The following is a 15,592-nucleotide window of genomic DNA, read 5'->3' as shown; positions in this document are numbered from 1 at the left end:
CGTTTCACATGTTTCATACATTTATATGAAACGTATGAAACGAATGCACATCCCTACTGTTTTGTATCAAGATTTTCTCATAAGAACATAAGAATTGCCATACTGGGTCAGTCCACTGGTCCATCAAACTCAATGGCCAATTCAGGTCTCTTGAAAGAATTACCCAGTAGATCCTCCTAATGAGATCCATTCTCTGTTGTTTACTCCCAGCTTCTGCCAGTAGGAGGTTGCATTTCCCCAAGTCTGCCTGGCTAATAGTTGTAAATGTACCTGGCCTTCAGAAATTTACAAACATTTTTAAAACCCAGCTATACTACGACAGCTGTACAATGAGCCTTAACCACATGAGCCTTAACCACAATGAGCCTTAACCACATCTTCTGGTAACAAGTTCCATGTTTACTGAAAAAAAAATACTGTCAAATTTGTTTTCAATCTGCTACCAGTTAGTTTCATGAAGTATCCCCTAGTCCAGGGCTTCCCAAAACTGTCCTGGGGACCCCACAGCCAGTCGGGTTTTCAGGATATCCACCATGAATATGCATGATATAAATTTGCATATTCTGAATCTCCAAGGTATGCAAATGTATCTCATGCATATTCATGGTGGATATCCTGAAAACCCGACTAGCTGTGGGGTCTCCAGGACAGGTTTGGGAAGCCCTGCCCTAGTCCTAGTATTATTTGAAAGGGTAAATATGTCCATATTCACTTTATCCATACCACTCCTGATTTTATAAACTTCTATCATAACCCCCCTTGGTCATTTCCAAACTGAAGTGCCCTAACATGTTTCAGCTTTCTTCATAAGAGAGAAGTTCAATCCCCTTTATCATTTTTGTTGTCCTTTTCTGTACCTTTTCTATTTCTGCTATATCTTTCTTGAGATAGGGTGACCAGAAACGCACACCACAGATCTGTAGAGTGACATGATATTTTTCTCTATTTCTGTCTGAATAATTTCTAACATTCTATTTGCTTTTTTTTGACTGTTGATGCACACCAAACTGTGGAGGAAGAAATTGTTTATTAATCAAGACCATTACCAGTGTTGGGGTGATGCAAGTCTAAGACTTAATAAGTTCAATAAGAATGTGGATTTATATAGCACCTTCCATCCATGTAGGATTCTAATAAAGCTTACAGATTTAAACACCAGAAACCAAAATGCAGCTTGTGCTTCAGTGTGGGTGGCTTGGCATGATATTTTGCTTTTTGAACTGCATAAACACTCCCAAAGTGTTGTGAAGGGCCTCGAAAGGCCTTGCATTCTGTTGTGAACAGTCGGAACGGCCTCTGAAGGCCTTGCATTCTGATACACTCAGGTGTTTTAGTGTGCCCTTGGGCCTCAGCCCGGCCCCAGACGCATCCAGGACCGACCCGAGGGTTGATGGCGTGCTCCAGCATGGCTGACGGGCTGACCCTCTGCCAGGCCTGCAAGCTCCCAAGGCCAACACCCAAGGATGTTGGAAGTTGAATGGTCCTCCGACCATTCCGAGCCCTTTTGGACCTGCTGCGTGGAAAAGCATGGAGCAGCAGGCCTGGCCTGAGGTTGAGGGCAGATGGAGGCCTTGATACGTAGACAGGACTATGATAGATGCAACGGCATCACGGACAAAGACACTTGGGTTGATGCAACGGCATCATGGATGAAGACACTTGGGTTGATGCAACGGCATCATGGACAGCTGGGAGGAAGGACACTGGCACTGTCTCTCAGGGTGCCCTACTCAGCCCACCCGCGGGACTGAGTCGCGGACCACCCTGTCCCACTACGCACCCTACACAGCCCTAAGAGGCTGGTCACGGGCCATGAGGAGAGCGGGACAAGCCACGGGGAAGATCCAGGCAAGGAGGAACTCCAATGACGGAGCCAATGTCATCCGAAGCTTCACCTATGACTGGCGGTAACAGAGGCTCAGGAGCACAGGGACCAATCCCACCTGCAGGCCGCTCCATTCTCGGGCACAACATAATCCGAGAACCACAGCTCTACAGGAACAGAAGGCTCAGGAACACCAGACGAAGACGCAGAGAACATCCTGGAAGGCAGGCACATCAGGAGGTGGAAGATCATAACAGAACATCAGGACATGGTCAGGGACCTCAGGCAAGACATCAAGACATGAAGACGTGGTACGAAGGCAGACGAGACGAGGAGCTCCACGAAGAACAGAAGACCTTACAAGGCTCTGGCAGGCAAGAGCCTCCAGAGGGGATGTCACTCCGATGCAAGGCAACGACAGACTGACGGAGCAGCCCTTTATAGGGCTGGGAGAGGAAGTCCACTCCCTAGGTGGGGCCAGCACACTTCCTGTGCCTGGCCCTTTAAATCCAGTGAAGAGGCGCGCGCCGGCACCTAAGAAGCAAGAAGGAAGCTGTGCAGGACCACGGACAGCGGCCTGCACTGACGTACAACGTGAAAGGAAGCAGGGCTGAGCCTGGGCGCAGGCTCCGACATCGGCAGCGGCTCCAGCCACTGCAGGAGGCCCCGGGGGCGGCTCCAGCTGCCACTCCAGCCCGGGGATGCGGCCTTTGCGCCGTGAAGAAGGTAGAAGTCAGCAGTGGCTCTATGCCGCGAAGGAGGATATCCGGGGCAGCCTCCGGGCCGCATGGGCAAGACAGTCCGTGGCTCCGGCCGTGTGGGAGGCCCGACGGTGGCGTCCTGCCGTGTCGGGTGAAGAAAAGCAGCTTGGTAAGTGAGTCTGCTCGCGGGGGAACCCGCGGGCAGCACAGTTCATTACACAAAGAGGGTAGAGAAGAATAAACTATTTTGTCCATTAGCATTCATTTACAAGTGATTAAGCAGAGACTAAGGGAAACTGACAATTAAGGTTATACGGAAAGCCAGTGGTAAAATCAGATTAGAATTCATATCCCAGATGTTTCATGACTTGTAACTTAATAAACCAAGTATTACAGCACATTTTCATGGATTTAAATACTGATCTAAATTCTAACAGAATATATATATATATATATATATATATATATATATTAGGGATGTGCAATCATTTTTCCTGAATTAGGCAATGTCAATGAAATTGCCTAATTCAGAATGGTTCGGGAGAAATTAAAAATTATTTATTTTTTCCGAAATTTCATAAAAATTTCTTTTTTGAGTTAGTGCATGCTAACCGAAAAATCGGAGCCCCCGAAAAAAACCCCCCCGAGCCACAGGAAAAACAAAATTCCCATTGGGTGGGGGGGTGTCTCGAAACAAAGCCCGACGACATGTTTACCCAAAGCACATCGCTAATATATATATACACATGTACATACCCTTACATTTTTCCCAAGACCCATCCCCACTTAAGATGGCAAACCCTCTCTAGCCAGGATAGCTGGAAGTCTCCTCTGAAAAGATTCTTCAGTACTACTCCTTTGGCCAGCAGAGGGTACCACAGAAATGGCAGTCACTTTTTCTCCCTCCCTAGTCCTGAATATGCCTCTTCCACAACACCTGTCACCCTGCTGGGTTCATTGAACAACAGTCTCAATTTTGAGTTTGCTGTGACCTGAGTCACCAGCCTGTCCCTGAAAAAAAGTATCATCAATTTCCATAGTAAAACATTTGAACTTAGAGGTTGATATTCAATGGGCAGTAAGCAGGAAAGTTTCCTAGGTAAAGGTACCTGGAAAGATTCACTTGGATATTTAGTGAAAAATACTTTTATAAGTGTGTCACTGAATATATCCAGATAAAGTTACCCAGATAACTTTAGGACAGGTATTTTTCCAACCAGATTTACCCAGCTGACATTAGCCAGGTAAATCGCCGTCCCGCCATTTTGAGTATTGGCAGGACGGCGATTTAGAGTCTCAAAATGGCGGCGATCGGCGCCATTTTGAGTATTGGGATCGGACGGACGGCGTGAAAGGAGGTCGCTCCCGGACCCCCGCTGGACTTTTGGCAAGTCTTGTGGGGGTCAGGAGGCCCCCCCAAGCTGGCCAAAAGTTCCCGTTGGGTCCAACGAGGGTCCCGGAGCGACCTCCTGCCACATGACCTACCTGTCACGTGGTAGGAGCACAAGATGGCGCCGGTGACCATGTGACAGGGGCTGACCAATGGCACCGGCAGCCCTTGTGACACAGGCTATCGGCGCCGTGAGTAAACTGCAAACGAGTGCAGGGATGGCTTCCTGACTCCCCGCTGGACCACCAGGGAGTTTTGGTAAGTCTTGGGGGGGTCAGGAGGGTGGGGGGCCTCCTGACCCCCCCAAGCTGGCCAAAAGTTCCTTTTGGGCCGAACGAGCGTTCCGGCGCGACCCCGCGGGGAATCACGTGACGCCGCGTCACTCGACGTGGCGCCGACGTCACGTGCTCCTCGCAAAGGATTGCAGAAATGGCGTCCTCACTCCTCGCTGGATCACCAGGGAGTTGTGGTAAGTCTTGGGGGGGGGGGGGGGATTAAGGAGGGTGAGGGGTTTAAATTTTTATTTGCACATATGGACATATACTCAACTCATTGAATTCTGTTTATGTCCATATTGACCGCAAATGGGACCCCCTTTGGACATATGGACATATGGACATAAACTTTTGCTCTGCACATCCCTAGTGGATACCGGTCCTTACAGGTTACTGCATTCAAACCTCTGTAGTCTATGCATGGTCTTAGACTCCTATCCTTTTTCTTTACAAAGAAGAACCCGGCGCCTGCCGGGGAATTAGAGGGTCTTATGAACCCTTTGGCCAAATTTTCTTTGATGTATGTTGATATCGCTTGGGTTTCTTGGAGTGAAAGGGGATAGGTTCTGCCCTTGGGAGGCATGGTTCCAGGTAGGAGCTCTATGGGGTAGTTAAACTCATGGAGTGGAGGCGGGATATCGGCGTTTTGTTTGAAGAACACGTTCTTGAATTCCAAGTATGGGACAAGTAATCCAGGAAGGGTTGTAGAACTTAGAACTGTCACAGATGGAGCTACTTGCCATAAACAATGGGTTTGACATTGAGGGCCCCACTGGGTGAGTTGCAGGGATTGCCAGTCAAAGTGGGGTACATGTAACTGGAGCCAAGGAAGACCAAGAACTATGGGGTGTGTTGATCTCTTCGCCATGGAGGGTTGCAACGGTGAGGCGAATGGCCATGGTACGGTGAGTGATACGTTCAGGAAGATGTTCTCCTTGAATTGAGGTGATACAGAGTGGAATCTCCAGAGGTTGGAATGGTATCTGAAGGAGCTTGATGATCTCTTCCATAATAAAATTTCCTCTCGCCCCAGTGTCCATGAGGGCAGTGGTGGCAAATGAACCTGACTCTCTAAGGAGGGATATAGGCAGCAACAATTGAGCGCCAGAAACTGTAGCACCCAAGCTCGGGACTCCTGCCAGACTCAGGCTTTGGAGTTTCCCGAATGCACAGGACAAGTTTGGAGAAGGTATCTGGAATCACCACAATATAGGCAGAGACCCTATTGTCTGCGTCGGAGACGTTCCTCTGGGGTAAGGCGACTGCAGTTGATTTTCATAGGCTCCTCGGGAGGTTGAGGGGCTGCTGTTAGGGCCTTCAACCAAGGGCTTTCTGAATGGGGTGATCGTAGGGCAGGAGGTCTAAGGAGCCTTACCTCCTGATGCCATTGTTGAAGGCGGTAGTCGATTCTACCGACCAGAGAGATCAGGTCTTCCAGAGATACGGGAATCTCACGGGCGGCCAGTTCATCCTTAAGGGAAGAGACAGCCCCTCAATGTAGAGTATCTGCAGGCAGTCTTCTGGCCAACCTAACTCAGTAGCTAGAGTTCTAAACTTCACTGTGTATTCAGCGAGCAAGTGCGAGTCTTGACGGAGGTGGAGTAGGTGATGGCCAGTGACTGCCTGTCGGCCTGGGTCCTCAAAGGTACGTTGGAAGATGGAGAGGAACTGAGGGAGCTGGCGAAGGATTGCGTCAGAATGCTCCCAGAGTGGGGAAGCCCATGCCAGGTCCTTCCCCTCAAGATGTGAGAGGATGAATGTAATCTTTGTTGCCTCATTGGGAAATAGCGAGGTTTGCAGTGAGAACTGCATATAACATTGATTTATAAAGCCTCAACAGAGGCGCGGATCCCCATTGAAACGGGGTGGAGCTGGGAGGGCCAGTGGTGCCCGAGAGGGCAAAGTATGGGCAAGAGCCCCTGGCTTGGACATGGCTGATTCCTCCAATTGAGAACACATCTTTTCCACGGAAGAAGCCAATGCTTCCATAATCCGTTGTTGTTCTCGAACACAATTGACCAGACCAGGGATGGCCTGCAAAGCAGGAGACTCCACCGAGTCCATGGCCTTGGCAACCTGTTGCGCTGGAGGTGGATCCTTGGCCTGGTGCAGGATTGGTAGGGCCCTCTGGTCAGACCCAGAGAGTGCCTCCCACCAAGAGGTGAAGCACACGAGGAGACAGAGGCTAGCTGGTCCTTCACCAATAACAGTCTGGGGTTTCTGCAGGTTGAGCCCTTGGGTACCCAGACCGCCTGGACTTAGATGGGCATCAGATGGTCTCCCGGAGAGGTAGTGGAGGGGTGTGCCCACCACAAGCAAGGGTGCATGGCTGATACAGATAGGATGGACTAGACCCGAACTGGAAGCTCCAGAGACCTCAGGGAGGTCACAGTTCAGGAAGATTCTTCGGGCGAGACAGGCGGCGCCTGCAGGTCTAGTCGGGTGGAAGCCACAAGTGGATTCCCAGCAGGTTGATCTGGTAGTTACAGCTAGAGATGAGCTTCATTTTTTTCTACCATGTCGTTTTTTGAGTCGGACACTTCCGGGTAAAGTTCGTTTTTCCTCTGTTAGTTTTTTGGAAAAACAAACAAAACTAAATGGGGATAAACGAAACAGGCCCAAAAAACAACGTGGGAAAACAAAGCTCAAAAAACCCTACCCCAAGCATTAAAATTTACTATAATACATTAAATACAACCCCCCCCCCCCTCCCCAAGACTTACTAACATCCCTGGTGGTCCATCTGATTATGTTTCTTTCTGAGTGGTGGGACTGAGCCAAACTGTTTGAGGCTATGCATCTTGGATAATATCACCTTGCACATTCTGATTAACTAAGTCATTCTTTTCTGGCAAATAAAGTGAATATATAGGGACATTTATCAGTCACAGAAATAGTTTAAATCAGAACTGGAAGGAAATCATAGGGGGTGATAGGAATTAGCAATGATGACAGAAGGAAGGTGAATGGATAATGGTGAAGGAAAATTGAAGAGGGTGGATGTTGACAGTGGCGGGAGTAGGAAGTGTTTTAGAATATGGATGTGTAAGTGTGTAAGACATGACTTAAATGTATATGTCACTGAGCTTTTGTCTATGTGCATGTCAAACAGAGTATGTGTTTGTGTATATGTATGCAAAAGACAAGCTGCGTATGAGTACAGGAAATGCAGCTTCAGACATCTGCTCTACAGTGCCATCCGGAACCGTGGACTTCCCATCCCCAGATAAGGTTTTATTTGTGCTAGGAGGGTTTATTAACATGAGCCATAACATGCAACAAACAATAAATACAATTCTGTTTCTTAGCACTTTTTTCCCATTTTAAAGTTCAAATAATTAAAAGCCAGAGCAGCATCTTTTAACCAGAATCTCTCAACCAGTACATCAGTGCACAACATTGCCTAGTTTCCCCCTCCTGGGTAGGTTTTGCATCCTCGCCTGACAACAGGAAGACCCAAGCCCTGCCAGCCTTGGAAGGATGCACGGTTCCCATGCTCCTCTCTTATACGTTTTAAAATAAACTTTCTCTCCAGAGCTCGAGCTCTCTCATCCCCTCCTCGTCCAGCATTCTGGTGCTCCTCTCTCTCTTTGAACCTCTGGCAGCACACAGCTTTTAAGCCCTCTCAACCTTACCCTAATTAAAGGGAAAGAGAAAGAGAAAAAAAAGGCTTTGAACTCCAGTCCCCCCTGCCCCCTCGCCTACAGCCTACAGGTTGGGAAAGGCCGGTGTGCAGCGCAGGCCAGAGTGGCAGGCACTGTGCCCTGTTGCAGGGTGTATAACGTGACACATACGAAGGACTCTCTTCTTTCAGCAGACTGGAAGAGTGTGACAGTTTCAGAGCTCGCAGCATAACACATCGCAATGCGAGAAAGTAACTATTCTGTTGATAAATTATTTGTGCTGTGCCTCACGACAGCGACTATACAGTGTGCGCCACGGTACAGACTTGGAAGGGAGAAAGCTATGAATAATTTTAGCTCTGCATTAATTCGCATTGTTATTTTAACCTACTCCAGAGCTTTGCTAAAAGGACACTTGAATGCCCAGAAGCGGTTTGCTTTATGCTCTACTTTCATCATGACCAAAATATGTGCCTTCTCTTTGTCTAGCTAACACAGACATTGCACAGTGTGAGACATCTTTCTGGTCTCATCATTTTATTTTTTGGTTGCTTGGTTTTCACGTCCTGTCTAGTTCATCCACATCCTGTGTTTATTGTGTGGCCTCTGGCTAATGCATAGTTCCCTACTTGGGAACTGCTAATGAATCACTTGCTAATTAATCACTTGGAACATGCTGTACAGTACAGGAGCAATAAATAAGTAAAGCTAATACAGATAGACATATGAAGCCTCTTGCTGATGTCCCTCTGTTGGTAATGTTCACGTTTATGATTTGAAATATATGTGCGACAAGTTAATTTCAAAGACAGCGCTCTAGGCCTTCTACCATCTTCCAGAATAACTGTGAAGTGTACTCACTGTCCAGACGTTTTGATGATCTCTAACAGGAGAGACAAGGCTTGAAGCAATCTACTTTGCTTTGAAACAGAGGAGACACACTATAATTTAAATCTTTTTTATATATTTAGATTTTTTTATGTTTAAAACTGTTTATTGGATATCATAATACAACACTTCACTGGTTTACAATAACACATCTTGGATGCAACAACATTTTGAGCCACTTCAGGGGGTGTGGGTTCTGCTACCCCTGCCAGGCATGAGCAAAGAATAGCAATCCAATTCCTTACATGCATTTTTTGTTTTAATATAATATGTTTGAGATCCCTCTCCCTCCTACTCCCTTCCCCTTCATCCCACCCTTTCCAAGCCCGTATTCCCGTCTCTGAAAGCCCATAATTTAACATTCAAAATACAATACATATCTGTAAATTTCTGTAAACCACAAAGCATTTTCAACGGAAGCAGTAGTCATACTTTAGCCAGTAGATTCAAGCAAATCATTGCTATCCCCCCCTTTTTTCCTTTTAGAATTTTATTGTGATGCCGATGAAAAAAAAAAATGCAGTTTTTTTGAAAGTGCCTTCAATGTAGCCCCTCTCACCACCATGATTCTGCAAGGCAGGAAGCTGCTTCCCATCCCAATCCCATGCAGATACTAATCTGTGTAACTAAATAGTAATACACAATCAACAGCTGGGGCAGGGTGCTTTGGACTGAACAGGCCAGTTTTCAACCAGATTGTGCAGTGTCCGATTGCGGAGGTGTTCATGTGTCCAGTCCTGGTGTGTGGATAGCAAAACTAAGCTGGGGGGGGGGGGGGGGCATCCACAGGGAGAGAGAGATTGTTGAAAAGAGGATTGGGGTCATATCAAAAAATGTATTAAGAAAATGTACTTACAATCAATAAAATGAGATTTGGGGATAAAATGAAGAAGAGGCAAGAAATGGTGAAAGTGATGTTTGGAGGATACAGCTGAGTGCTGATTAAAGGACCTCGTATATAAAAAGGGACTCAGAGAATGGTGGCACCTTATAGACCAACAGATTTATTGAAGCATATTTTTTCAAGGACAAGAGTCTACTACCATTCGATACATGAAGTGTAGAGGAGGAGGTAGGTTTCTCCCTGTCCCCGGAGGGCTTACATTCTAACAGGCTCATTTATCAAATTGCATTAGGCCCTGATCTCGCGTGATAATGCCGTAACGCGCACGATAAATAACTCAATACAAAATGCGTATGCAAATTAAACATTGAGTATTCGTGTGAGAGGAGTTTGGGTGGAGTAAATGAAAAGGAGGGTCTGCTTTTATGTGCATAACATTTCTTTGAAAATTCACTCTTTAGGTTTTCGCACACATCAATCATTTTAACAACTAGTTAGCTTGCACTAAAATGCAAAATGAAATTAAATACAATGTTGTTTTTTTGTATTGTTTCCAATCCAAAATGATACAAAATGAAACAAATGTTTTTTGACATTTTCAAACTGCTGCACATCTCTGTTGGTTTTTTGCTTTTGTTCTTAGACTATGGGGAAATAATAACAATACAGGGACCATAGAAACTTCTCAGACCTTGACAAAGTGAGGAAATCATAGAGGGAATAACTTTTGCAAAATTAGAATTTTTTTTCCTTCAGTTGAGACCTTATTGTATATTTTTACGATGATTGATATGCAAGATGTTTTGCAAACTGGAATATGCATCCAAATATGTTCACAGTATTTCTATATGGTCACCCACCTATTCTTCACTACATACTTTACAAGTAATTACTCTGGAATTAAGTAAACAAAGTTGACAGACACCCTTGATTTATCATGGCGACTGAGGTCAATCACTGAGTGCCTTCGACAGAAATCAACTACATCAAACCTTCTTAAATAAATCTAGAGTTTGTGACTGCACCCACATAAAGGCTATCCAGTGTTTTCCATATATCTAGAACAAAAATCACTTCTTTTGCCAAAAATAGATAAGATAAAAGTAGAAAGAAGACCTTCTGCAATCCTGACCCTTCTGGAGATTATTCCTACCTTCCCTGGAATACATTATGCAAGGCTTTACTGTACTTTACCAAGCAGAAAAGCAAACTTATCACCTCTAATGATCCTGTCCCATTCATTTGACTGATCAAAGAGACTCTGTAATTGCTGAATGGCATAAACTGCCTTTGTCCTTGAGTTTCTCAACAGCTCATTCAACAACTGTCTTCTGCGTTCAGGATGCTGCATAATCAACAACAATAATGAATAAGGAATAAAATGACAAAAACTCATGCAATTAGTCTTCTGAATTATCTAGTCACCTTTACTTTACCCACAGCAAAAGACAAAAGTGCTGAGTACTGAAGCAGACAATGACAAATTAGTAATAGCAATCTCATAGTCTTTTACTGGATGGGCAAGGCTTGGTAGCTTTATAGCCTTAATGCCTGCACAGAATTAAGAGCTGAAGTGGTGACTTTATCTATACAGATCCTGAAAAAGTGATTTACTGATGTTAAGTGTCCTGTCATGATATTGTGTGTGTGTAAATTTATATATTTAATGAGGTCCATATTAAGCAGCACGGCAAGCGGGAAGTTACCTGAGTGAGTCTGCCGCTCGCCTACGGTCAGAAGGGTAACTTTAGCACAGCATTTCTCCAACCAGACTTACCCAGGTTAGTGTTCAATATCAGGGATATTGTTGCTCCTTGTGACCTTGGGCAAGTCACTTTTCCCTCAATTGCCCCAGGTACAAACTTAGATTATAAGCTCTCTGGGCATAGGGAAATACCTACGGTACCTGAATGTAATCTACTTTGAAGTGGTGTGAAAAGCAGAATATAAATTTAATGGCTTTTCTCTGCATATCTTTTCAGTTATCGGGACAAACCCCTCTGAATATCAACCTCATACACGGCAAGAAAAGGACTGTTAGTGAGTTATATAACAGTGAGAGATGTAAGAATTCCTTGTTAAAATATTTTATGAAAACAAGGAGGATCTCACCACATGAAGCAAAGGCAGCATGAGCCCCTTGATAAAAAAAAAAAACAATAAAAAAATTGGTAGCACATTCTCAGATGAGAATGATTATGTAGTGAAAGATGACAATGGAAAGCAGTATTGTATCTAATGTCATTTGTCTCTTCCAGAGATCCACTCTCCTTTCATTATTGAATACATGTGTCAATCAATATTGGCTTCAATACTGTTTAAAATACAGTACAGTAAATAAAAGTTTGATGTTGTCAACTCATCTATTATTTTCTGCTATGTAAATTATTGGGCTTCTGTAGAGAGCAGGAGATCATTTTTCGTTGGGGCATGTGATCTTGCCTGAGCAAACAGAATGTGCTAGTAACAATTTAAGGTGATGAGTACATCATGAAGTAGTTTGGGAGTGAAATTCTAGCATTACATTTATTTCCAAGCTATTTCCCTGCATATTTGTGAATTGCTGCTGGATCTACACTTGGTCAGCTTCTGTCCTTTCCCTTTTAAATAAACTTCTGCAGAAAGTTAGATGGGCAGTAGGGGGAGGGGGTTGGGAGGTTTGTTTGATAGACTGTAAGGCTTTGTGCCTTGAGCAAAGCAATTCACCCGCCATTTTCTCAGCTGCAAATTTAGGACCTGATTTACTAAGCATTTTTTCCTCATAGACAAAGAATAGAGAAAAAGCCATGGTCAATCAGGCCCTTGGATTCTAAATCCTCTGGGGACAGGGAAATGCCTATAGTATCTGAATGTAAGCCAGGTGGAATATAAATTAAATAACTAAGATTCTTTTGACATTGTTCATGTCAAAAAACCTACCTTGTCATAATTACTGCCAAGTGCCTCTCACTGAACATTGCCCCAGAAGTGTCCTAGCAGAGACCATCCCACCAAGGTCAAACATTAGTAATCAAGTGGCCCCAGTGGAGTCCATCCCACTGGAGCCAAAAACTGATACTCAAACCATCAGATAGCTCCTGGTGGCAGTGGAGGAATTGGTGAGAGATTTCAAAGGGGCGTGGGATAAACACTGTGGATCCCTAAAGGCTAGAGGATGGAAATGAAGAAAAAAGTGCATGGGGGTAACTTGCTGGTGTGGCGGTTACTACTATTAACCAATAAGCCTTCATACTGTTGATGCAATTCCATTATTGCTCTCTGCTTTTATTGCAGGGGGAAAAGAGGAAAAGGAGAATTAGACAGCAACCAACAAGGATATTGGATTTTACGGTCTGGGAAAACAAATAAGCATGGGGGTAACTTGCTGATGTGGCAGTTACTACTCTTAACCAACATGCCTGATACTTTGGGTGCAACTCCAACATTGCTCTCTGTTTCAACGAGGTAACAGGGAATTGGACTCAGACAGCAACCAACAAGGGCTCAGACTTGACGGTTTGGGAAACTAAATAAGGGGGTGACTTATATGGTGCAGCAGATGCTACCATAAACTTGCTGGGCAGACTGGATGGACTGTTTGGTCCTTTTCTGCCATCATTTTCTATGTTTCTATGTTTCTATCTCTGCATGAATGCAGTTCCATGCATCCTCCACCCTTTCTGCAAAGAAATATTATCTTAAATTATTCTTAAATCTACCCAATCCCACTCTTATTCTATGACCCCTCATTCCATAGTCTTCTTTCCTTTGAAAGAGGCCCACCTCCTGTGCATTCATTCCTTGGAGATATTTAAATGGCTCTATCATATGGAGAAATTTAATATTTACCATAAAGCAGGCCCTTTAATTGCTTTCTTCCACCATGCTATATGATAGTAGTTATGATTGGTTCATATTTCACATTTAACATTTCCACAAGCAATTACTTATGGCAAAGTTTGAAAACAGGATCATTCTACTGTCTGGCAATTTTCTGCTTGGTTCAGTCAGAAATCCTGTGCCGTGCAGGACACATTAAATGTTCTCAAGACCCATGTCATCCAGTGTCACCAACGAGCTTCTTTATTCCTGTATAGAGCACATGGCACAATTTCCAATGGAATTGTACTTTTTCTCTATAATTGTAGGAAAAATAGAAATAGATATAACAAATTAAGTAAAGCAAAAATACAATGATTATGCAACATTCAATTCACAGCAAACCATAATGTGGAACACTGATTCTTTTTGCTATTTTTAATTTAATAGTATCTATAAATCATTCACTCAAGTTATAATTAACACATTTCTCCTCTACTTGAAATATTACTTTGACTCAAGTCACCAAAACAGTATTTATCCTTAAAGGATGTCAGCTTAGTTATCAAATTTCATTTCTCTCGGCCATGCGCTGGCATTCCACTTCTCAGAAAGATGATTTATTCTTATCGGTTAGATCAGCGTAGCCTTGCATTTGGAACACAAGCAGTCACTATCACCAGCATCTGTCCTGCTTTCATCTAAAAGGTTGCCACTCAAAAGCCATGGCATTTTTGGCTTGTAATGACAATGGCGGTGATCCTAGTCTTTTATCAATGGACAGTGTGGCAGGTCTATTTGTCTGAGCCCTCACTGACACCCGCATTCTTTCTAATTCAGTCTGACAGATTCAGACTGTGCTCCAGATCTCTCAAAAAACCAGAGGAAAGTATTGATCCTGATGTTATTGTTGGTGATTTACTGCTTTGCGCTTTCTTCATTTTTTTTTTTTTTAATACAATGAGATAATAGTTATAGGCTATACAAAGAACAAAATCTAGAATGACTCGACTTTTTGCTTTTCTTTTCTGATTTAATGTAGAGGAAATCAGTCAATGTAAAATTAAACAAAAACATTAAATCAGCATTAGCAACATCATTTACAGTATGTGTATGTATAATTTTGTAATGAATGCATAAGTTAACAAATGTTTCATTAGTATCCATTATATATATATATACATATAAACTTAAGAAAAGTGAAACACTAATAAAACATTTGTCAATTTATGCATTTATTTCAAAATATATACAATATATATATATATATATATATACAAACATACAAACAATGTTACAAACCCTGAGTATTACACATAATTCTTAACCTTGAAATCATTGTTTTCTTTTCTTTCTCTGTATGAGAGATCTTAAACCCAATCATACAGCATTTGCATCAACAAACAAATCTGGACAACTGTCTCAAATCTGAATAACTGGCAAACAATCAATAGTCTGCCTTCCATCTAGATAGCCATCAAATGGAATGAATGAAAAGGATGATTCAATTAAAGCTTAACACTGTCACTTTCAAGAAGTAAATCAAAATTTAGCAAAAAGAAAAATCAGCTGGAGAAGATCTGGAGTAAATCGTCCACTCTCTTTCTCTGTTCTGTTAAGACTCAATCGGGCTGATACAGTAAAGTCCGTGGGAGAGCGGGCGAACACCCGCTCTCCTGGCGCGCACAGGCCACTCTGCTGTGCGTGCGATTCAGTATGCTAATTAGGCTCGGCAGTAAAACCAGGTAAAAGGAGGCGCTAGGCACACTAGCGCATCCCTAGCGCCTCCTTTTGGACTGGAGCGGCGGCTGTCAGTGGGTTTGACAGCGCATCCCTAGCGCCTCCTTTTGGACTGGAGCGGCGGCTGTCAGTGGGTTTGACAGCCGACGCAGTAAATTCCTGGGAAACCATAACGGCGGAAATAGCAAATGAATTATGCCCTTTGATTAAAAAACAGATTACTTCCGATGATACACATGCAGCACCCTGGTTCACAAATCAATTGAAAACCCTAAAGCAAGCATTACGTCGTTCAGAAAGATCGTGGTGAAGATCACGCTGTCCAGATATCCGGACCAAATATAGAGAGTTGCTACAAAAATATAGAGCTGCCATAGATACAGCGAAACGTGATTTTTACGCTGAGAAAATCCATAAATTTCAATTCAATCCAAAAGTACTATTTTCTTATGTTTCTAATCTCATTAAACCAATAAGCATTTCAGCATCATTAGAAGATTTGCAAGAT

The sequence above is a fragment of the Rhinatrema bivittatum genome, chromosome 9 (genome assembly GCF_901001135.1).
Source record: "Rhinatrema bivittatum chromosome 9, aRhiBiv1.1, whole genome shotgun sequence".
Classification (NCBI taxonomy): Eukaryota; Metazoa; Chordata; class Amphibia; order Gymnophiona; family Rhinatrematidae; genus Rhinatrema; species Rhinatrema bivittatum.
Note: the sequence above shows the minus strand (reverse complement) of the source record.